The 25,190-nt window shown below is 35.9% G+C and overlaps 1 pseudogene across 1 annotated transcript; it reads left to right on the top strand.

Moving 5' to 3' along the window:
• Positions 1-2,605: 2,605 nt before the first annotated feature.
• On the top strand, positions 2,606-23,022 carry LOC149552062 (coniferin beta-glucosidase-like; annotated as a pseudogene). Its single transcript, XR_016353348.1, has 13 exons — positions 2,606-2,942; positions 3,040-3,105; positions 3,200-3,258; positions 3,348-3,423; positions 3,519-3,678; positions 3,788-4,040; positions 4,140-4,253; positions 6,247-6,248; positions 9,948-10,200; positions 10,289-10,391; positions 10,505-10,599; positions 15,167-15,180; positions 22,572-23,022. The product of XR_016353348.1 is annotated as a coniferin beta-glucosidase-like (transcript).
• The last annotated feature ends 2,168 nt before the right edge of the window (positions 23,023-25,190 follow it).

Genomic DNA, 25,190 nt, shown 5'->3' with positions numbered 1-25,190 from the left:
TTGGCAGAGGACTAGTTGAAGATACTCTTGGACAAACCTATCAAAGAGGAGGTGTTGGACGTGAACAGGGATGAGCTTGTAGAGAAGAAGAAAGAGGAACTAGAAAAGAATGAGGGCAACTAGCCCTGATTATGTTTTTTCTTTTTCTTTTTATGTTTTTGATCACTTTGAACTTGGTGCCCTATGAGGTTTTATTATATATGTATTTTTTTAAGTGTTGGATTGATAGTAGCAATATGTTCCCTTGCTAATGTAATGCTTTTCCATTTATTTTTCTGATATACAATATGTTTGACATGCGCCTCTTGTATATCAAATAAATATCTAAACAATATGAATTATTATAGATTATGTTAATTGAATATATAATGTTTATTATACTCTTTCTATATATATAAATAATTAACTATTAATATATTATATTTAGTCATTTAAATTTTATATAGTCTTTGATATATATATATATATATATATATATATATATCTGTGTGTGTGTGTGTGTGTGTGTGTGTGTGTGTGTGTGTCACTTTCTAGATCATTATCTTTACATACAAATCCATCTCCCCATCTCCTATTGTCTCCATCTTTCCCTCTCTCCTAGCCCCTCTATCTTCCCAAGTCATATATATGTATATAACATACCCCTCCCCCCCCCCCCCCCCCCTCTCTCTCTCTCTCTCTCTCTCTCTCTCTCTCTCTCTATATATATATATATATATATATATATCCCTTTTCCTTCTCTCTCCTTCTTTCACTCATATAAAAACACTCCATATTTCCCCCTCATGTCTATTATCTTCCATTTATATATTCCCCTCTTTTTAAAAAGGAAACAATGTGATGGATTACAGCTCCCTATACTTACCAATATATGAGAGTGAATCCAAAAATTTATTTAAACCCTTTAACAATTATAGATTCAAATTTGTGTTCAAACAAGTATAGATAATATCTAGCACAAAATGTTTTTCTAGACCAATGTTCATATACATGAGAAAGTCCTTTCCAAAAAATTACACTCTAAACACTTTGCCCAATTCTATTAACCAACAACAACTACTACTATGATATATTTTCAGACCTTTGCTCTTGAAAAATCTTCATACTATCACACAATTTTGGAATAATTCTAGCAACATAATAATGTTTGTCAAAATATTCAACCTATCTTTCAAAATGAGCTAAGACATAACACATTGACATCCACTCTAGCACAAAGAATAAGTGCCAAACATGCTCAAAACTAACTTTCATGCGTGAATGTGAACAAGAGCTCAACATGACATGATGTCAAAGGTAGGAATAAGTGAAAATAACAATTCACCAAATAGTCACTTGTTATGTCAACCAAAAACTCACTTCTTATGTCAACTCTCCATGTTACACATCTAAGATTTGTGACAAATATTAGTTTCTAAAATGCAACTTTAATCCATAATAGAAATTGCAATTTAACAATACTCTTTAGGCAACATAAGAAATTGTCAAATCAATCATAACTCCAGAATGAGAATATCTGATGTTAGCGTTCCAAAATAAAACATCTTTCAAGTTGGTGCCAACTTCTTGGAAAATAGGAATTATGTCATCTCATCACCTATCATATAAGACGTTAAAGTGAATGTCAATTTCACAAAATTAATAACTTACGATAGAAACAATTATTTACACCAAATAATCAATTAAAAATCAATGAATATTACGACTCCAAGTTAAAATACCTTAATACTCTCTCCCCTTCTTCATTTTTCATCTGTATTATATTTTTACTCTCTTACCTTATCTATCTTCATGACCCTCTTTCTTCCTAGTATCTATCTCAGTATCTCCCTCTATCTATATCACTCCCTTTGACTTCTCCTCTTCCTATTACTCCGTCTTCCTTTTTCTACCTATTTTTTTCTTATAAATCTATCCCTCGCTATCCCTTTATGTCTTTACGTGTCTCTCCATGTCTTAATAGGCATAGCGAAATGTACGTTTAAAACTAAGCTCTAAACGAAAATACCCCATCGATGGCAACCTCTAAATAGCAAACTAAAACGGGTATCTTACGAAGGGGGCACTCGCCACTCAGTTTTCTTTTTCAGACTCCCTTTCTATATAATTTGCATTTTGTCTGGCCACTACCCACGAAAATGCCCAACGAAACCATTCATTGGTATTGATGACCAAAGGACCCGCGCACTTTAACAAAGACATCGACATAAAGATAAACGACGGACTTCATCATTGGATTTGGAAGCGGTAACTTGGTTACTTTATCGTGGCGGATTTATGTTTGCATTCGTCATTACGACTGAGAGAATCATATATAAGCATGGGTCCCAACCTACAAGATAAAGCAAATGAGCGGGGTCAATAGTTTGTATGCATACTCTTTTCTTCTTTTCAGTTCTTTCCTTATAAACTTTATAGTGAAATACGTTCTTTTAATCTGTAGAGGATTCGTCGATGACAACTTTATCCTACACAATCAAACCCTGTTTAAACAATCACTTTATTAAAAAAACCCGAATTTAAGCATAAGGAATTTGTGCCATAAGCACCCCAACACCGCATAATGTACTCTGTCTTGACTCTTACCACGCAAGTTCCAAATCTATTCAATCCGATTTCTCTCTGCATTCTCATGCATCTCACCGACCTTGCGTCTGCTCTGCTACCAACAAATCTTTCTTTGGCAGGAAACATGGGAATTATGAATTCTTTGGTTTCTTAGGTTGTTATTATTTAGTATTGTCTCCGTGAATGGTGGGCTGGGCAAGAGCGACCTTGTATCTGCCCTGCTACTAACAAACCCTTTTTCGGCAGGAAACATGGGATTTATTCAAATATTGTTTTCGTGCTTGCTATTCTGCATTGTTTCTATGAGTAATGGACTGGACAGGAGCGACTTTCCTCCGGATTTCATGTTTGGAACTGCTTCCTCTGCCTATCAGGTCTCCTTCACATCCTCCCCTGTCATCAATGCACATTTATTCTTCTCTATTACTCCACCCTTTCTTTTTTCCCTAAAGCCTTTTATTGCTGAAACAGTATGAAGGTGCTTGGAGAGAAGGGGGTAAGGTCTCAGCATCTGGGATGCCTTCACACATTCACCAGGTCTGCTCTCTCTAGTACTATTTGTTCAATATATATTAAGTGTGCATTTATAACAACTGTTTATTGAAATTAATTTGGTACTTGAGCCTTACAGGAAATGTAAAAGATGGAAGCAATGGAGACGTAGCGGATGATCAATATCACAAATACCTGGTAAATAAATTATCATCGCATCTTCAATCTGTTATGACCTTCAATTCTCTCTCACTTGTATGTTTAGTGACCCTGATTTATGAAAACAGGAAGATATCGAGCTCATGGCATCACTTGGGGTAGACTCTTACAGATTCTCCATATCCTGGTCTCGAATCCTGCCAGGTACATTGCTATTCGGCTCCATAATTTGAATCAAAATGAGGAAGAGGATTGAACAACGACAATATAATTTGAAAGCTATCTTGCTATGTTTACAGAGGGTAACGGTTATATCAACCAGGCTGGGATTGAGTATTACAATGACTTCATCAATGCTCTTCTTCGAAATGGGATTCAACCATTTATTACATTATTTCATTTCGACCTTCCAAACGCACTTGAAGACTCTTACGGCGGATGGCTCAGTCCAAAGATAATGTATGCAATCTCTAACATTTCTATCCCATCCATTTCAAAGTTTAAACAGTAAAACAGATGAGTTCAAATCTAGAAGTCGCTTACATACATCGGCTTTATTTGTGTGCAGAACGGACTTCCAAACCTACGCGGATATATGTTTCAGAGCCTTCGGTGATCGGGTAAAGTACTGGGCTACAGTGAACGAGCCAAATCTTTTTGTTCCACTGGGCTACACCGCTGGATTATTTCCTCCCACAAGATGTTCTTTGCCTTTCGGAAAGTGTGATTCTGGTAATTCCATGTCTGAGCCATATGTTGCGGCACACAATGTTTTGCTCGCGCATGCAGCTGCAGTGAACACATACAGGGCCAAATATCAGGTATTTTTCATTAATTTCAGGTCTCCCATATGCAAATTAGTTTGTTGAGTACTACTGAATCCTAATTCAGGCTTCCCTATCTATGTCGATGATTTCCAGAAAATTCAAGGCGGATCTATTGGAATTGTGATTAGCGCAACATGGTATGAACCCTTTGAAGACACTGCGGATGACATATCAGCTGTCGATAGAATCCTGCCATTCAGTGTCCGTGTTAATTATTGTTAGTTGGACAGCTGTTATTTTTCACTCGGAAATAGCAGTAGTATTTATGGGTAGCTTGGACAGCTGTTCGTACTTATCTATGTATAGCAGCATTAGTTATGGGTTGTTTGGACAACTGTTTGTCCACTTGCCAAGAATTAGTAAATAGTTATTGCAAGGATAATTATTTACTAATTTTAGTAATTCCTTTTTGGACACCTTGCAACCAATTCTATTGTTGGCTGTCGAGTTGTCTTAATCTCAATCGTCAATTGTAAATCAATCTCGGTCGTTGGTTTACCATGAGGAGTAGTATAAAAGGAGGTCAGGGGGGCATTTGGAGAACATGAAGTTTTGGAGAAACGCTTGCAGTGTTAGCATGGGGATAGCAGTGGAGAATATCAGCGGGAGAAATTAGGAGGTTGTCGAAGTTTTGCCAGTAAGAGGCAAGGAATTTTGTATCTCTTGATTTGCTGAAGTTTAATATAATTTTTCATCTGTAAAACTGATTTTCCCTTAGGGGTTTTTCCAAGGACAATTTGTCTGAAAATATTGTGTTCATTGTGTTGCGCATTTCTTTCCGTATTTTATAAGTGAAGTTGCAGTTGTCTTATTTTTCGATATTAGCTGGGAATTTATTTTCAGCAGTTTAATAATCGTTTATGATAGGAGATTAATAATCAGTGACTGCAATAGTTGATTTTTCACATGGTATCAGAGCATTGTTAAGGGTAGAAGAGTTTTGTCCTAGGAAAGAAATTTTGATCTCTTTAGATTTATTATTGCTTTAAACCCTTGAGATGGCTTCAGCTGGTTTGAGAGATCAGGATAGATTGGATGGTGCCTCAAATTTTGGTGTCTGGAAGGCCAGATTTTCTTTATTGTTGGAAGAGAATGGTATCAAGGATTATGCTACCAGTGTTGTACCTGTACCAATGGATGCAACACAGCTTGCAGCATATAGGAAGGACGATGCCAAAGTGAGAAGGATTATCCTTGATGGTATAAAGGATCATATTGTTCCACATATCGCAGAGCTAGATTTGGCGAAGAAGATGTGGGACGCCATTCTGAATCTGTACCAGAATGCTACCACCAACAGGAAGTTGATTCTCAGAGAGAAGCTAAAGAATACTTGGATGAATCAGAGAGAAGACGTCACAAGTTACCTCACCAGGCTCAGATTTGTCAAGGATGAGTTAGCAGCTGTTGGAGATAGCCCTAGTGATGATGAGCTAGTGAGAATAGCCCTAAATGGGTTTACTAAACAATGGAGTGTCTTTGTTCAAGTTGTCAGTGGACGAGATACTTTACCGAGTTGGGATCAACTATGGATTGATTTCACTCAGGAGGAGTTTAGACTAAGTCTTGTCAATGGGGCCAACAAGAGTCAAAAAAATGAGGTGGAACAAGAGAACGTTGCCCTAGCAGGTAAAGGGAAAGCAAAGAAGGGATCTAGCAAAGGATCAAATTCACAAAGTGAAAAGAAGAAGAAGGGCCTTTCTAAGGTCAAGTGCTTTGGATGTCATGAGTTTGGCCGCTATGTCAGTGATTGCCCAGAGAGGAAGAAGGGTAAGAAGCAGGTGGCAGCTTCAGCAAGTGCGAAAGAACTCTCCAGTAGAATGGAAGATGAGTTTGCACTCATAGCTTGTATGGTTAGCTCAACCTCACAGTGTGTTTGGTATATAGATAGTGGGGCGTCATTTCATATGACAGGAGTTAGAGAGTACTTCTCTAGTTACAAGGAGGAGGACACCAACATCCAGATTTCTATGGAAAACTTGTCCAAACTCAACCCTGTTGGGAAAGGGACTGTTCAATTTCAGAGGGAGAATGGAAAGATAATTCCACTTCATGATGTGTTATATGTGCCAGGCTTAGGTATGAATTTGATTTATGTATCTGTTCTTCAGGATAGGGGGTATAATGTACTCTTTAGAGGGACACATGTGTTGATTAAGCACAAGGATTGGAAATCACCCATAACTATTGGAGTTAGGAGTGGTCGCCTTTATAGATTGCAGTTTGATACTCCTAAGGCACTTATGAGCAACAGTAATCCTAGAGATCTTGGAGAGCTATGGCATAGGAAGATGGGCCATATTCATCATGGAGCACTTAGATTGCTTCGTGAGACAGTGACAGGTGTTCCAGAGTTGAGCACAGAGCATGACGATGTATGTAAGGGATGTGTGTTGGGGAAGTTTGCAAAAGCATCTTTTCCAAGGAGTGACACCATATTTAAGGGTGTTCTTGATCTAGTACATTCAGATGTTTGTGGACCAATGTCGACGAAATCTCTTAGAGGATATGAGTACTATGTTACTTTTATTGATGATTTCTCTAGAAAGACCTGGATATACTTCTTGAAGACTAAGGATGAAGTTTTCAGTCGATTCCAAGAGTTCAAGGCTCTTGTGGAGAACTTGACAGGAAAGAAGATAAAGGTTCTTCGGTCAGACAATGGAGGCGAGTACAAAGGAAATGTCTTCCAGGAGTTCTGCACCAAAGAAGGAATCAAGAGAGAATGGATTGTTCCTTACAATCCATAGCAAAATGGAGTTGCTGAGAGGAAGAACCATTCTATATCGGAGGCAGCAAGAGCTATGCTACATGACCAGGACATGCCCTGTTACTTATGGGCAGAGGCATGTAATACAACAGTCTACATTTAGAATAGAGTTCCACACAAGGTGCTAGGGAAGATGACACCAGAGGAGGCTTTCACAGGGAAGAAGCCAGATGTTAGTCACTTCAGGATATTTGGGAGTTTGGCATATTGTCATATTCCTGGAGATACACGTACAAAGTTAGATCAGACTACAGAGAGGGGGTACTTTGTTGGGTACAGTGAGACCTCAAAGGCATACAAGATTTTCATTCTGGAGACTAAAAGAATTATTGTCAGACGGGATGTTAGGTTCATAGAGTACAAGGCATTCAGGAGATCTAGAGATTTGCCAGTAGATGATCAGAGTGAGCAGCCAACAGAAGCTCCAAGACCAAGTCAAGAGCAACAAAGCTCAAGTACAGTTACCAGTACGAGTGTAGACTCAGTTAGTGAAGATTCACAGAGTATAGAGCAACAGGTGCAACAAGAAATGCATCTAGAAGACTTAGAGGTTGACATTTCATCCTCTACAGTTGCCAGCAGGAACCATGTGGTTCCAGATACACAAAGGGATACTCAAGAGTTTGTGGGAGCTCCTAGGAAGAGTACTAGACAGCGAAGACAACCAGCCAAGTTCAATGACTATGTGGCATTAGTTAGTCAGTTGGTAGATAGTGAGCCTTCTAGCTATTAGGAAGCTGCAAAACATCAGGTATGGCGAGATGCTATGGTTGATGAATATTCTTCCATAATGCAGAATGATGTGTGGGAGGTAGTACCTAGACCAACAAATAGGGCTATAGTTGGATCACGTTGGATCTATAAGATAAAGCACGGTGGAGATGGTAACATCGAGAAATACAAGGCAAGGTTTGTGGCAAACGGGTTCTCTCAGAAGGAGGGAATAGACTATGAGGAGACATTTGCTCCTATTGTCAGGTATACTTCTATACAAGCTATAATCTCACTTGCAGCACAGATGGGATGGAAAATCCATCAAATGGATGTTAAGACAACATTCTTTAATGGTGAGTTGAAGGAGGAGGTATACATAGAACAACCAGAAGGCTTTGTAGCACAGAGCAAAGAGACCCACGTGTGCAGATTGAAGAAAGCATTGTACGGACTCAAGCAGGCTCCTAGAGCGTGGTATGAGCGCATTGATACATACTTGCAGAAAATGGGCTTTGTGAAGAGTGAAGCAGATGCTAACCTCTACTACTTGATGGTTGGGGGTGACATTCTCATTCTTGTTCTTTATGTGGACGACCTATTTCTTACAGGTTCACTAGGGCTCATAGTGGATTGCAAGAGAAACCTTGTAGAAGAGTTCGAGATGAAGGATTTAGGAATTATGCACTACTTTTTAGGCCTGGAAGTGTGGTAGACAAATGGGGAGATTTTCCTTGGTTAAGGGAAATATTGCATTGAAATCTTGAAAAAATTTGGGATGGAGGATTGTAAAGCCATGTCTACACCCATGATCACGAATTGGAGGAAGGTAGATACAACTAAGGAGAAAGATGTAGATCCCACTTTATATAGACAGTTGATTGGTTCGCTTATGTATTTGGTCAACACTAGACCAGATATAGCATTTGCAGTAAACTCTTTTAGTCAATTCATGGTTGAACCAAAGAGAATGCATTGGATAGCGGCTAAGCATGTGCTACGTTACTTGCGTGGTACAGTCAAGTATGGGATCAGATATGTTCGAGGTGAAGGTATAAGGTGATAGGCTATACTGATGCAGATTGGGTAGGAAGTACAACTAACAAAAGGAGCACTTCAGAGTGTTATTTCAGCTTGGAATCAGGAGTTGTATCTTGGTTCAGCTGGAAGCAGAAGTATGTGGCTCTAAGTTCAGCAGAAGCAGAATACATAGCAGCTAGCATGGCAACATTTGAAGCTATATGGCTTCGAAAGTTGTCAGTAGCCTTGTTTGGTCAGAAGGTTGTGACTACTGTGATACATTGTGACAATCAGAGTTGCATCAAGTTGTCTAAGAATCCAATGTTTCATGATAGGTCTAAACATATAGATATCAGATATCACTTCGTCAAAGATTGTGTACAAAGGGGAGTTGTTCAGCTACAGTACATACCTACAGAGGAGTAGGTAGCAGACATTTTGACTAAGGCATTAGGGAAGACAAAATTTATCTTCTTCAGAGATAAGTTAAGTGTCCTGCAGAACAACTTCTTCGCTAAGAGGGAGTGTTAATTATTGTTAGTTGGATAGCTGTTATTTCTAACCCAGAAATAGCAGTAGTATTTATGGGTAGCTTGGATAGTTGTTCATCCTTATCTATGTATATCAGCATTAGTTATGGGTGGTTTGGACAGTTGTTTGTCCACTTGCCAAGAATTAGTAAATAGTTATTGCAAGGATAGTTATTTACTAATTTTAGTGATTCCCTTTTGGACACCTTGCAACCAATTCTATTGTTGGCTGTCGAGTTGTCTTAATCTCAACCGTCGATTGTAAATCAATCTCGACCATTGGTTTACCAACAGGAGCAGTATAAAAGGAGGTCAGGGAGGCATTTGGAGAACATGAAGTTTTGGAGAAACGTTTGCAGTGTTAGCAAACAGTCTTGCAGTGTTAGCAAGGGCGCAGTGTTAGCATGGGGATAGCAGTGGGGAATATCAGCGGGAGAAATTAGGAGGTTGTCGGAGTTCTGCTAGTAAGAGGCAAGAAATTTTGTATCTCTTGATTTGCTGAAGTTTAATATAATTTCTCATCTGTAGAACTGGTTTTCCCTTAGGGGTTTTTCCAAGGACAATTTGTCCAAAAATATTGTGTTCATTGTGTTGCGCATTTCTTTCCATATTTTATAAGTGAAGTTGCAGTTGTGTTATTTTTTGATATTAGCTGGAAATTTATTTTCAGCAGTTTAATAATTGTTTATGATAGGAGATTAATAATCAGTGACTACAATAGTTGATTTTTCATAGTCTGACGGTGGGTTAGTTAGATGTTGGCCTAGAATGTGTTTTGTTCAGATCAGACTTATCTGGTGCTTTGCAAAAATAGTGACAATGATACTATTTCCAACTGATGACCATCGCAAACTACTAAATTGAATGTAGGTTTCTGGATCCAATTTTATTGGGAGATTACCCAAGTGAAATGCGTGAATGACTGGGATTGTGGCTATTAGCATTTGATTCAGAAATGTCAAAGAAGCTAGCAGGATCGTTCGATTTCATCGGCATAAACCAGTACATGACCTTGTATGCAAGTGCTACCCCTACTCCTTCTCTCGATGCCACTACATGCTTTTATCCAGACTCCATGGTTTATTTGACCAGTGAAAGACAAGGAATTCCCATTGGAGAACCAGTAAGTAGTCTAAATTTCTGCATTTACTTATATCGTGGTTTGCCTATGTTTGACCAAACGTCTAATATGGCTCTACTCTTTGTTTTAGACTGGAATAGGTGGTTTATATGTTGTGCCTCGAGGAATTTAGAGCATGGTGGAATATGTAACAAAAATCTACAATAGTCCTCCAATTATCATCACTGAAAACGGTAAACTAATCTGTTTATAAGGTTCTATTCAAACTTTAAATGTAAGAGGCAGCATATAATCCTTTACAACAAACAAAATCTAGGAGACAAGGCATCCATATATGGTTGAACAGGCTATGCAAAATCCAAGGATTCCTCTGCCACATTACAAGAAGCATTGGAAGACGTGAGGAGAATACATTTCCACAGTGATAACCTAAATCACTTGGTAAAGGGCATTTATTTTAACTAAGGCCCCTTTTGGTTATGGGAAGACCAGGTGTGGAATAGGGTTTTTAGCGCCAAAACTAGGTTATGGAGGGAAACAGTGGTGTTTGGTTCATCAAACACATAACCCAGTTTCGGGTTTCATCTGCCAATTTCGCTCAAAAATTGGAAGAAATTTCTTCTAGGAAATAGGTGGAAGTTGAAATGAAAAATAGGTTTTGAGTTTTTATGAATGTGTTTGAATAAATCGTTGGGTCTGCCGAATCCACCTTAGGTTTTTGGAAGAACAAATAGGGTTTTTTGGAAGATGACGGTTGTGTTGTTTTTGTGCTCTGTTGTGCGAAGGCGAGGGTTTCTGGATTGCTGCATTTGTTGGACTGTGGTCGTGGTGTTTTTTGGGCTATGGACGTTTGCTAGGTTTGTGGGCTTTCTTTGGCCGTGGCATTTTATGGGTTTGTTGGGTTTCTTGTGGCCGTGGCATTTTCTGCGATTTCTCTATGGTCGTGGCTAGGGTTTCTCCGCTTTGAACAGCGGCGGTGGCTTTAAACAGTTCTCTTCTCACACCCACCTTTGCATACTAGATTTTTTTAGGTTTTTTTTGTTCATTCGAACGTAACTGCATGTTGTAGGTTTGCTTAGAAAACTAGTTAAAATATATGCTCAGGAATGAGTCCCAGTATGTTTAACTCTGATTACTTGTAAATATCATAGTTAAAGTTTTAATTTTTTGTACTCAACAATGAAATTTACAAGTATATCAATAGCTTTTATCTATACATGGCTGACCTATACATAGTTTATCATGGTTCTATTTCTATCTACTATCTGCTTAGCAATTTAGTCAATATATGTGGTAACTGTTTGTTTCAAATCTGTTTTTAAAATAGTCAATATGTGCTCACTAATAAATTCGAGTATAGTGTTGTGAGAGATCAATACCAGTGAAATGAACAATTAAACTTTGTAACAGTTTTTGGCTATTTGTTTCAAATCTGTTTAGCAAAATAGTCAATATGTGCTCACTAATAAATTCCACTATAGTGTTGTGAGAGATCAATACCAGTGAAATGAACAACCAAACTTTGTAACAGTTTCTTTCTAGTAATGAGTTCTAGTATGTTGTTGTGAGAGATCAATACCAATGAAATGAATAACTAAACTTTCTAACTGTTTCTTGCCAGTAATGAGTTCTAGTATACTGCTGTGAGAGATGAATGCAATACTATTAAATAGAGTCAAGTCATAAACTATATGTGGATCAACTATGTATAGATCAATGGCAATCATGGCTTTTATCTATACATAATCAATATGTGTTTAATAATGAATTCCAGTATGTGCTCATGTGATTACCTATATATATCATAGTGCCAATCAAACAAAACATGGCAATCATGGCTTTTATCTATACATAGTTGACCTATACGTAGTTTATCATGGTTCAAATTCGTTTAGCAAAACAGTCCAATATATGCTGTAACAGTTTGTTTAGAATCTGTTTGACAAAATAGTCAATATATGCTCACTAATGACTTCTAGTATAGTGTTGTGAGAGATCAATACTAGTGAAATGAACAACTAAACTTCGTAACAGTTTCTTGCCAGTACTAAGTTCTAGTATACTGTTGTGAGAGATGAATGCAATACCATTAAATAGAGCCAAGTCATAAACTATGTATGGATCAACTATGTATAGATCAATGGAAATCATGGCTTTTATCTATACATAATCAATATGTGCTCAATAATGAACTCCATTATGTGATCATGTGATTACCTGTATATATTATAGTGCCAATCATAATAGAAAAATATGACAATCATGTTTTTATCTATACATAGTTGACCTATACATAGTTTATCATGGTTCAAATATGTTTAGCAAAACAGTCCAATGAGTTCCAGTATAGTGATGTGAGAGATCAATGCAATACCATTAATCAAAGTGAATCATGCCAATGAAATGAACAACTAAACTATGGATATATCAAGTATGTATTGATCCATGCAAAATCATTCAACATATTTATGAGGTCATAAACTATGTATAGATAAAAGCCATGCTTTCAAACTATGTATAGATCAATGCAGAAAGAAACTCTATTCCCATTGCCAACAATTCTACTTTTCATCTTCTAAAAGACGAGCCTCAGTTTCAGTGGACCCGACAGTTTATTAAAACACATCCATAAAAGCCCAAATTTAGGTTATAGTTTGTACATGTGTATGTGTACATACATACATGTGTCTGTACATTTATACATGTGTGTACATGCATACATGCATACATACATGTGTGTGTATGTACGTACACACATACATACATGTGTGTGTACGTACATACATGCATACATGTGTGTGTACGTACATACATGCATACATACATACATTCATTCATGTGTGTGTATGTACATACACACATACATTCATGTGTGTGTATGTGCATACACACATACATACATGTGTGTGTACGTACGTACATGCATACATACATGTGTGTGTGTGTACGTACATACATGCATACATGTGTGTGTGTACGTAAATGCATACATACATGTGTGTGCACATACATATATACATACATGTGTGTATACATATAGACAAATGGAATCAGTATTATGCTTTCATTGGTATAGATAGATTACATGGAGTATAATGACACATTATTGTAATTTGTTCTTTATAGGCTTATGATCCTCAGTAATTGGTACTTCTTGTTGTATTTGAATAAATAATTGACTTCTTAATGCAATGAGGCTAGCAAATAATCATGTTGTATCTCGATAGGTGATAGTTGATATCTCATAATTGATAGTGTTTAAATTGTCCACCTTTCAGGTCACTGATGGATCCTATAGAGAGTATAGAGGTCCAAGGAAGCATAGTTAGGAAGACCACATACACCCGCATTCTCACAATTCTTTTTGCTTTTGTTGGCATAGCCAAAGTACTGGTAGCCCAAGAAGGAAGTCAAATGGGTAAATGAATAAGAAAAGGAAATTCCTTTTGTAGAGACATTATTCATTCAAATGAGGTGGATTGTCATGATCAAATTCGGATGAGTAGGCAACCTTCTTTTCTCTAGCTCATATTCTGAGGCTGAAAGGAAGCTTGAGAGATATGATCCACTTGAAGTTAGAGGAACAACTAGTGATGTTCCTCCACACCCTTGGGTACAATCTAAGGAACCGCAAGATTGCCCATAACTTTGGGCACTCAGGAGAGATAGTTAGTCGGTACTTTCACAAGGTTTTGATGGCTGTCTTAGCCCTTCATAGAGATTATTTCATACCACCTGGTCCAGGCACTCCTCCTGAAATTAGTGGGAAGGATCATTTTGAACCATTCTTCAAGGTAAATCACACATTATTACAAGTTTATTGTCTAGAATTTTGTCCTTATCTTATTATTACTTGAGCATACATTTGATCAGTGTATCATATCCCACAGGATTGCATTGGAGCCATCGACGGAACCCATATTGCAGTGCGAGTCGATGTCGATATACAAGGTAAATATCGTGATAGAAAAGGGAACCTATCACAAAATGTTATGAGTGTCTGCTCCTTTGATTGTAAGTTTCAGTATTGCCTTGCTGGTTGGCAAGGCTCTGCTACAGATAGCCGTGTTCTAGCCTCAGCTCTATCCAAATCAGATCCACTTGTAGTTCCCCCTGGTAAGCCAAATCACATTTTAACATACTCAAGGTTATGCTAAATGGTTCAAGTATTGACAATATACTTTCTTTATGTAGGAAAATATTATCTCGTGGATGTTGGATATCCAAATGCACCTAGATTTCTTGCTCCTTATCGATGTACACGCTACCACTTGAAAGAGTGGTCAAGAGAAAACCCAATAAACTCTGCACATGAGTTGTTCAACCATCGACACTCCTCTCTTATAAATGCAATAGAACGTACATTTGGTATTCTGAAGCAGTGTTTTCCAATCTTAAGACATGCAACCTCTTATGATATCATGACACAATCCTATATTGTTTTAGCATGTTGCATACTTCACAATTTCATTATGATAGAGGATGGCCTTCCATCAGAAGAAGCTATTGAAGAGGAAGATGATCGTGATGGGATAGAGGTACCACTCCTTGAGACATATGGGTTGTCTTAGGAGGATAGAAATGAGTGGGCCCAATTTCGAGAAGATATAACAAATAGGATGTGGGAAGATTATAGATCTTGAGAATAAATGATTTATTAGAAGGCAATGTGCTTTATATGATTAAATTGATGTATGCATATACAATGATGGTGTGTGATTTCGTTATTCTAATATCAGTCTTTGCTACATTCTAATTAAATAAAAAGAACATTAACTTTCAATTTCACACCTACATTATGTACAAAAATTGTTGATCATATCTGCAATACACAATCCAACTTGAAATATAGATTACATTGTTTTAAATGCAAGAAAGCACAATTATTATACATATTTGCATTGAGAAAGTACAATAACATGCTTCATAATGGGGCTCATGACTATTTACTTGCCATTGATATCACCAATTATCATCAATTATTGCTTAAAATGTGTATCATCTTCAGTTAAATGCTTTCAAGTTTATTAAATGTTAGCCTCATTGCATTAGGATGTATTAAAAAATGATATTTAAATTTTATCGTCTTCAATTTTAAATGAAATACAGCAAGGAGTGCCAAATGATGAAGATCATAAGCCTACTAATAAGAAGAGAACAACGAATTCGTTGAAAATCCTATTTTTCTGATGTTACTGCTTGTTGCATTCCATTTAAATTTAAAGAGCAATAACTTTCAATTTTAGTCATATGATTACTTTAAATTGTAATACGTTTACCTATTCAATATGTTATCCTCATTCCATTATGACGTATTACAAATCGATAGTTAAAGATTTTCACCTTCAAATTTATATGAAATATAGGAAGGAGTACACAATGGCATATACCAAGCTCATGATGAGCATGGATGGATCTGATCATGTGAACCAGATGTGTTCTCCCATTACTTTGAGTGCTATAGATGGATCCCTTGCTATGAGCAAAAAATATGTAGACAAAATCGATGGAACGCAAGTTTCTAGACTTGCTCCTCGAACAAGTCCATCTCGGACGGAAAGGTGAAGGTGGGTTTAAAAAAGAGGTATGGATTACGATAGAGAGGACATTCAATGCAGTGATGAACTTGAATCTGTCACGAGATCATTTTAAGAACAAGTTGAAAATGTGGAAAGTAGGATATAAAGTAATGAAGGACTTGAAAAATACAAGTGAGTTAGCTTGGAATGAAGAAACTCAAACTGTGGATGCTGAGGATTCAGTGTGGGATGACCTTTTGAAGGTAGGATGATCTTTGTACTCTTTTCATTGAAGAAATTTTCCCTTCTTATTTTAATAATGAAAAAATTACAACCTAATCCATCTATTAATGCTTACATGGAGAGGAGAGGATTCAAAAATGCAAAAATGTATAAGAGGTCACCTTTCGAATATTTCAATGAGTTGGTTGTAATTGTGGGTAATGACATTGCTAAAGGGTTCACATCTACAATGCCCCTTGATGCTAAAGAAGGGCACCCTATGAATGATGCATTTAATGAGCTTGATGATGATGATACCAATTGTGGTACACCTCTTGACAGCCAACCAAATATTGATGAAGAGTTATATCATTCCAATTAGTCGAGTGCAAGTGCTAGAGGGACTCCTCCACCATCATCATCAAGGAGGGGAAAGAGGAAGAAGACATCTTTGGGTACATCATTAGATGTGATATGCAAAACTATTAAGGAACTGAGAGATGGCCTCATTAAGCCTTAGATTGTAAAAGTGGATAAATCTGAAGATGATAATATTTTGACTACTGCATATACTGCTCTCAAAGCTATCCCTAAACTGAGTCGAGCAATTTTCGTGAAAGCACATGATACCTTTTTGCTTCAACGTGAAAGAGCCAAAGGGTTCTTGATGATGGATGAAGTGGGGAGAGTGGAGTGGATTGCAATGACATTTGGTATCATTTAGCTATTTCAGCTACTGATTGGATTGTAATGACTTATGCTGCATGATTACTCTATTCAATGGTTTTGCATTAATCTCTAATAGCACTAAATTGAAACTATATTGATCTCACATCATTATATTGGAACTCATTATTGAACACATTTTGACTATTTAATTAGTGATCTCTCACAGCACTATACTGGAAGTCATTAGTGAGCATATATTTACTATTTTGTTAAACAGATTCTAAACAAATTATTACAGCATGTATTGGACTGTTTTGCTAAATAGATTTGAACCATGATAAATTATGTATATGTCAACTATGTATAGATAAAAGCCATGATTTTCATTGATCTACCATGTATCCATACATAGTTTATGATTTGGTTGCATTTAATGGTATTTCATTTATTTCTACACAGTTTATGACCTCATAAGTATGTTGAATGATTTTGCATGGATCTATACATACTTGATATATCCATAGTTTAGTTGTTCATTTCATTGGCATGATTCACTTTGATTAATGGTATTGCATTGATCTCTCACAACACTATACTGGAAGTCATTAGTGAGCATATATTTACTATTTTGTTAAACAGATTATAAACAAACTGTTACAGCATGTATTGGATTGTTTTGCTAAACATATTTGAACCATGATAAACTATGTATATGTCAACTATGTATAGATAAAAGCCATGATTTTCATTGATCTTCCATGTATCCATACATAGTTTATGAGTTGCCTACGTTTAATGGTATTGCATTGATCTGTACATAGTTTATGACGTCATAAGTATGTTGAATGATTTTGCATGGATCTATACATACTTGATATATCCATAGTTTAGTTGTTCATTTCATTGGCATGATTCACTTTGATTAATGGTATTGCATTGATCTCTCACAACACTATACTGGAAGTCATTAGTGAGCATATATTTACTATTTTGTTAAACCGATTCTAAACAAACTGTTACAGCATATATTAGATTGTTTTGCTAAACAGATTTGAACCATAATAAACTACATATAGGTCAACTATGTATAGATAAAAGCATGATTGCCATTTTTTGCTATTATAATTGGCATTATGATATATACAGGTAATCACATGAGCACATACTGGAATTCATTATTGAGCACATATTGACTATTTTGCTAAACAGATTTGACACAAACAGCCAGACACTATTACAAAGTTTAGTCATTCATTTCACTGGTATTGATTTCTCACAGCACCATACTAGAATTTATTAGTGAGCACATATTGACTATTTTGCTAAATAGATTTGAAAAAAATAGTTACCACATCTATTGACTATACTAAGCAGATAGCAGATAGAAATAGAACCATGATAAACTATGTATAGGTCAGCTATGTATAGATAAAAGCTAGTGATATACTTATAAATTTCATTATTGAGCACATATTGATTATGTCTAGATAAAAGCCATGATTGCCATTGATCTATACATAGTTTATGACTTGGCTCTATTTATATGGTATTGCATTCATCTGTCACAACACTATACTAGAACTCATTACTAGCAAGAAACTGTTACAAAGTTTAGTTGTCCATTTCACTGGTATTGATCTGTCACAGCACTATACTGGAATTCATTAGTGAGCACATATTGACTATTTTGCTAAACAAATTTGAAACAAATAGTATGTATGTACACACATGTATGTATGTACATACGTACGTACATATGTATGTGCGTATGTATGTACGCATGTATACATACTTGATCTATGCATTGCATTGATCTCTCACAACACTATACTGGAACTCATTACTGAGCATATTTTTACTATTTTTCTAAGCATGTATGTATGTATATGCATATGTATGTATGTATGTGCATATGTATGTACACACATGTATGTATGTACGTATGTATGTATGTATGTGCATATGTATGTACACACATGTATGTACATATGTATACAAACTTGATCTATGCATAGCTTAGTCATCCATTTTATTGACATGATTGGCATTGGTCAATACTTAGGATAGTTGTTCATTTCATTGGCATTCACACAATTGGCATGTGAAGTCATTCCAGATGGTTAATTGGCTTTGTGTAATGGTATTGCATTGATCTGTCACAACTCGATATTGGAAATCATTACTAAGAACATTTTTACTATTTTGCTAAGCATGTATGTATGTATGTGCATATGTATGTATGTACGTGTGTATGTATGTACACATGTATGTATGTCTATATGTATGTATGTATGTGCATATGTATGTATGTCTGTGCATATGTATGTACACACATGTATGTATGTATGTATACATACTTGATCTATGCATAGTTTAGTCATTCATTTCATTGACATGATTGGCATTGGTCAATACATAGTTTAGTTGTTCATTTCATTGGCATTCACACGATTGGCATGTGAAATAATTCTAGATGGTTAGTTGGCTTTATTTAATGGTATTGCATTGATCTCTCACAACACATAGTTTATGATCTCGTAAACATTTGGTATAGTTGTTCATTGCATTGTTAATTAGAGTTATATTTGAGCCATACATACATGGAATACACAAGGAGTGGCAAATGATGAATGCTCAATTGTAGAACTTGCAAGCATATAGAAATGTGATTTGCTAGATGATTGTATAGTTCATGATTTTGTCCTATGTTATATCTATAGCCCTAATTTTCTTTCATATGTTTTTATTTTTTGTCTTTTTGTCCTTATTTGATTTCCTATGTATGTTCTTGTTGACAAGATTATCAAAAGTATTGAGGATTTCTGATAGATGATTGTACAGTCATGATTCTGTCCCATGTTATATGTATATTCCTAATTTGCTTGGATATTTTTTAAATTTCTTGTTTTTTTTTTCCACAATTTAGTTTCCTATGTACATGCTTCTTGACAAGATTGTCAACGGTATTGATAAAGTGTCTTTCTCTTGTATTTTTTTATTGCTCTTGATTTTCTGATATTGCAAGACCACACATACTAATAAAAAATGAGCTATCTGATGATTGTTTACTATGTTTGTAAATGATCAATATTTTTGATGCCACTCCTTGGTGTATTCCATTAAAAAAATAATCAAGTTTTAATTTTTCAAGCATGTTTAGTTCATATATGCAAGATTGACCATCTAACAATATAGACGGTAATGGGAAGATTGAGCAGCATGAGAGGGTTGTCATCGAATGTGGGGCATAAGGGCATACATCGTGGATTTCTCAGTGTTTTCGTATTTAACAGTGTGTCATCGAATGTGGGGCGTAAGGGGATACATCATGGATTTCTCAGTGTTTTCATATTTAACGGTGTGTTTTCACACCGCCATTCAAATCATGGATATTGTTCTATCAAGTTAGCAAGTTTTCATATTGTAGTAATTATGTGAAATTCATTATCAGACTTTCATGATGTTAAAATATGATTTATATGATTAATGATTTTCATGATCTTTTTTTTAAATTGCTTGTAAAATCTATGTTGCAAAATTCCACTTTTTTTAAGAGCAATTATTGACAAAGCATCATTTTTCTTGTTAAAGTTATCATCAAATGTTCAATGTATGTGAATGTAAAATGGTATATTTTTTCCTATATAATATTTCACGTAAAATTTTAGTTGCATATTTTGTTGTATAATTAAATAACTTAATAAATTTATTAAAAGGGAGAGATACATAGAGGGGCAGAGAGTGCGAGATAGGAAGGGAGGAGGGAGGGATGGAGGGAGAGAGAGAGAGAGAGAGAGAGAGAGAGAGAGAGAGAGGAGCTTGTGTGTTCTTGCATTTGTAGAAAGGTGTCTGTTGATGTGTGTTTTATGACTCGCCAAACAGTAGAACAAAACACTGAAATATCTTATCCTCTCTTGAATATATATCTGTCTATGACCTCATCAAAATCTTCAAATGTCTCCTCCCCAATTGAAAGTATTTTCCAAGTCGAAGATAGCTAGCAAAATCCTTTTGGTCTTTTCCTCCCTCCACAATATCCTTGTGTGCATAATAAACTCCATTGAAAATGTTTAGTGTTAGAATCAAGTGAGTAGGCCCTTTCAAGCTTGGATGGATAATACTCTCCCCTGGCTCTTTATCTGCTAGGAACTTAATGGTTTCATTCTCTTGTTCACTTCGTGAAATGGAATCCTCTTCCACAAAATATGGATCCTTAACCTCCTTATCCTTATCCTGTTCACCCTAATAGTTATCATTCTTCAGTGAACTCTCTTTGCAAGTTAACTCTACTAGGTACTTCACTTTTGTCATAATTTTCACCCAACAGGTAAGGATGTTTCCTTCTACAATTTTTTCTACAGGATCTATATCTAGATCATCAGAAAGCTCCTCTTTCAATATTATTCCTGTCAAGCCTAATTCCAGATCAAAAATTATACGATGATTTTGGACTCTATGGACTGTTGCTTGGACAATTTTTCCCACTGATAGGGTCTCTTCATTTTCTCCAGTCAGTAGATAAAATTCCTCATCCTGGGATGGCTCTTTATATGGCGATCTCAAATCCTAAAATCCATGTAACAATTCACTCTTTATGTTAGCAAGGGTTTCCTGCTTTTTATTGGATGTCCGTTGCTCCACACTTCTAGCATATTCATCAATATCAAGGGCATTTAATAGATCAGGATACTTTTTGACATGCTCAACAGCCATTTCTTGTGTTTCCTCATCCATATCATCTATATCATGTCTAGCTTCTTCACAATATATGTCCTTAGCCATTTTCTTGGCAAGTTCATATGACTTTGGATGAATTTTAGTATCATCCAATGGATCCATAACATGGTTTCCAGATGCTGCTTGTCCATTCTCTATAACCCTTAAAAAAACCAATAGCATTTATAAAGACAAGTCGCTTCATAGCCTCTATAGTTGGTTGCTGTAACCATTACCTACTCAACAGCTTCATACTTTTCATCTGGAGTAAGGAAATGTTCCAGTGAATGAAGCTTCAATGATAATATTTCTTTGCCAAGACTATATAATGTTGCAACCATGGCCAATGGATTTTGAAGATACCGACCAAGAGCCATAGCACGCCTCACAATCCCTCTCTATGTCGGCAACTGGTCCTAAGAGATGTGAGAATTCTCATATAGTGTAGGCAATAATTCATCTGCATAAACAACATTTATTGTGTCCAATCCTTCTGCCAAATCACGTGGATGAACACAAACATAGGGAGGGATAGAGGGAGGACACAAACACACACATATTTAGCAGCTAAGTCACAAGGTTCAAGTTTGAGTTTGAGTTCGACAATTATGAAGTTCGGATGAACTTGACAATAAATTCAATTCGACGATAAATTTGTCTTACATAATTTTTCAAAAATATATAATATATATGATCACAATTTCCAACAATGGGACAAAAAATAACTTTGTACAAATGATTGCATGTATGATTATTTTTTACTTTTCTTTGCTAATAAATAGAATTAAAATAAAAAATAATAATCATTTTATTTATTCTTGACTAACAAAATAAAACTGTGAATATTCAAGAATAAAAAATAATAATAGTGCAGTCTAATTATAAATAAATTAAATCATAAATATTAATACTTTACTCATTATAATTCTTGTGTTTCACTAATTAAATAAGATTAGAAAAATTTACATCAAATTCCAATTCCAATTTGCAAATGAACAACCAAACACAAGAAAAAGATATTCTCAGTCATATTCCGTTCCAATTCCAATTTCTAAATTGGCAACCAAACACAGAATATGGATTTGAAAATTCATCTTCTGTGTCAACCAAACGGTCCAACTATCTTCCTAAAATACATAACCAATTTTTCAAAAACCTGGTTATCAGATAACCTAGTTATGAGAGAAATTCATCTTCCCCAACCAAATGGGGCCTAATATGTATGCTTATTATTTCAATAACATGAGATGTTTACTGAAATTGAGGCGACGTGTTTGTGTATGGCAGGAATGGATCAGATGTGCAAGGATATTTCATGTGGTCTCTTCTAGACAATTTTGAGTGGCGATTTGGGTACACAATGAGGTTTGGGCTATACTACATGGATATGCATTCTCAGAATAGATACCCCAAGAAATCCGCTCAATGGGTAAAGCAATTTCTTCAAAAGGACGAAAGCAGAACAAATTAAGCACAACTACACTATCAAGCCGCTAAACTCTTGGAAAATGGAAATATATTAAGATGCATGTAAGTGAAATAGATAATCCTATTTAGACAATTAGTGTGAGCCCAACCAACACAGAACAATTGTTTGATCACTTTTTAAAAAGTGAATCCATTTGAAGAGAATATATAAGAAATTGCGGGCCAACTTAAGCGTAAGATATGGCAAGCAATTATTGAAGCAAATATCATTCCATTTAAAGTATAAATATACTTTATCATTACTTCGTAACGTGCTAATTCTGGCAATAAAACATCATTATTGGCTATCGGCAATCACTGGCAGAGAAGGCACTAGATGATAGAGAAGTAAATAGAATCAGGTTGATTATTTTTATTTTTCTGTTTAGATGTTGCATGAGGATTTGTATATTCAATTTGTATTAGTTTATATATAAATATCATGAATACAAAGTGTTATAATTCTAGTCAAATGTGATTGGTTGTTTTATTGTTTATATGATGAACAATTACAAAATGAAATGACTATGCCGATACGAAAATTCAATACAAGTGAACTAATGAATATTTAATTAAGAAATATAGTTGATTACAATTAATTAATAAAAGGTGCAACTAGAGTCTATTGTCATGTTCCTAAATTTTTTAATGTAATAATTAAATTAAATTAATTAATTAAATGGTCCAAAAATTTAAATAATATAAAAAGATCTTTAGTTAGTTACTTTAATTAATTAATATGAGCCCTAGTTAATATTTCTATTTGTGGTTTCGATTGATTTTATATATTTCAGACCTATTTTAATTTTTAGTTTCTATTGGTAAGTATTATCGTCGACAATCTTTATACACCCTCAGAAAGGTTTCCTCGACGGGTATTTAAGCACGGCTTGTAGGTAGTAGTTGGTATGAGATTTGGATTATTTTCTTTGTACTGCAAATTCTTGCTGGAGTTCTCTATTGTTTGTCATTTTGAAAGTGAAATATCTTCCCTACTTGGCTTTCCGGTTTCAATGGGATTCAACCCTCACCCTATTCTATTGACTATAATACTTTATTTGGATCTAGCAAATCAGCGCACCATCTTTTTCTGTGAGTATTAATTGGAGAATATCAATATTCAGTATCTATTTATGCTTTGCATTTGCTTGATGGTGTTGTATTTTAATATTACTTGTATATGAGTTTGTATTCTCTTTCCATTACAATACCTTGCGTACTCTTCCCTCTGTACTCCTCCCTCCATCCACCTCTCTCTGTACTCCTCCCTCCACCCCTCTATACTTCTTCCTCCATCCCTCCCTACCCCTTGTACTCCTTCTACCATCTTCCATCTTGCAACTTTCGTCTCCATCTTCCATCCGCCAACCTCCATCCATACTCCTCCGTCCACCTCCCTCTATACCTCCCCCTCTAATCATACTCCTCCCTCCATCTATTGCACTACCTCCCTCCATTAGTATTCCTCCCTCCATCTGGAGTACTACCTCCCTCCATTCGTACTCCTCCCTCCATCTACTATACTACCTCCCTCCATCTGCCATACTACCTCCCTCCATCCGTACTCCTCCATCCATCCATACTTCCCCCACACATCTGTCATACTACCTCCTTCCATCTGTACTCCTCCCTCCTTTCGTACTTCCCCCTCCATCCATCGTAATACCTCCTCCATTGGTACTCCTCCCTCCATCTATCATTCATACCACCCCCTTTGAACTCCTCCATACACTTCCATATTCTACATTTCATATTCCATACATTTCACATTCCCTTCGTACTTCAATTTTGATCTTCCACTACCAACCACCATACTAGGGTCCTCTTCACTGTACATATGCCACAATTCATATATCCCTGCGTATTCACAAAAAGTTTGACATACGGTCGTGTATCCACTGCTCTTTGTCTAGATAAGGGACATTACACCTACAATATGTAAAAAGAAAATTAGTTATCTTTGGAATTGGGTTCCATAGTCCATTTATTGTCTTGAATATATTGTATGCAGTGGGGTACTTCCGTGGCCCTTGGACTTGCATTGACTAATTTTACAAAATGAATGTGCAAATATGTCAATATGTGCACATCTACTTCCATGATAGTACTATAGGAATGTAGAATGAGTTGTAGAGTTCCAAATGATGTTTGTACTAAGGGATATTTTCTATAATGAGGATTTCTAGTAGACCACTTTCCTTGGATAGCACCTACTATCAATGTGGATTATTAGACAACATAGATACTTTTTTGATATTGTTATCAATTATAATGTACAATATTACTATGAATGTTATTTTTCCTTGGATATTGGAGAGCGGACTTATTTCCAAGCCATGAGATTGTGTATGCCCTCTGAGAAATGAGAGAAAGAGGATGTGCCCTTAAATCAAAGGTAAATAATATTTTTGAGTGGCAATTTGCACATATTCATCATCT

The sequence above is a fragment of the Cupressus sempervirens genome, chromosome 6 (genome assembly GCF_028749045.1).
Source record: "Cupressus sempervirens isolate cs-2001-9-10 chromosome 6, ASM2874904v1, whole genome shotgun sequence".
In the NCBI taxonomy this organism is placed as follows: domain Eukaryota; kingdom Viridiplantae; phylum Streptophyta; class Pinopsida; order Cupressales; family Cupressaceae; genus Cupressus; species Cupressus sempervirens.
Note: the sequence above shows the minus strand (reverse complement) of the source record. Positions and strands in the feature narration are given on the sequence as shown.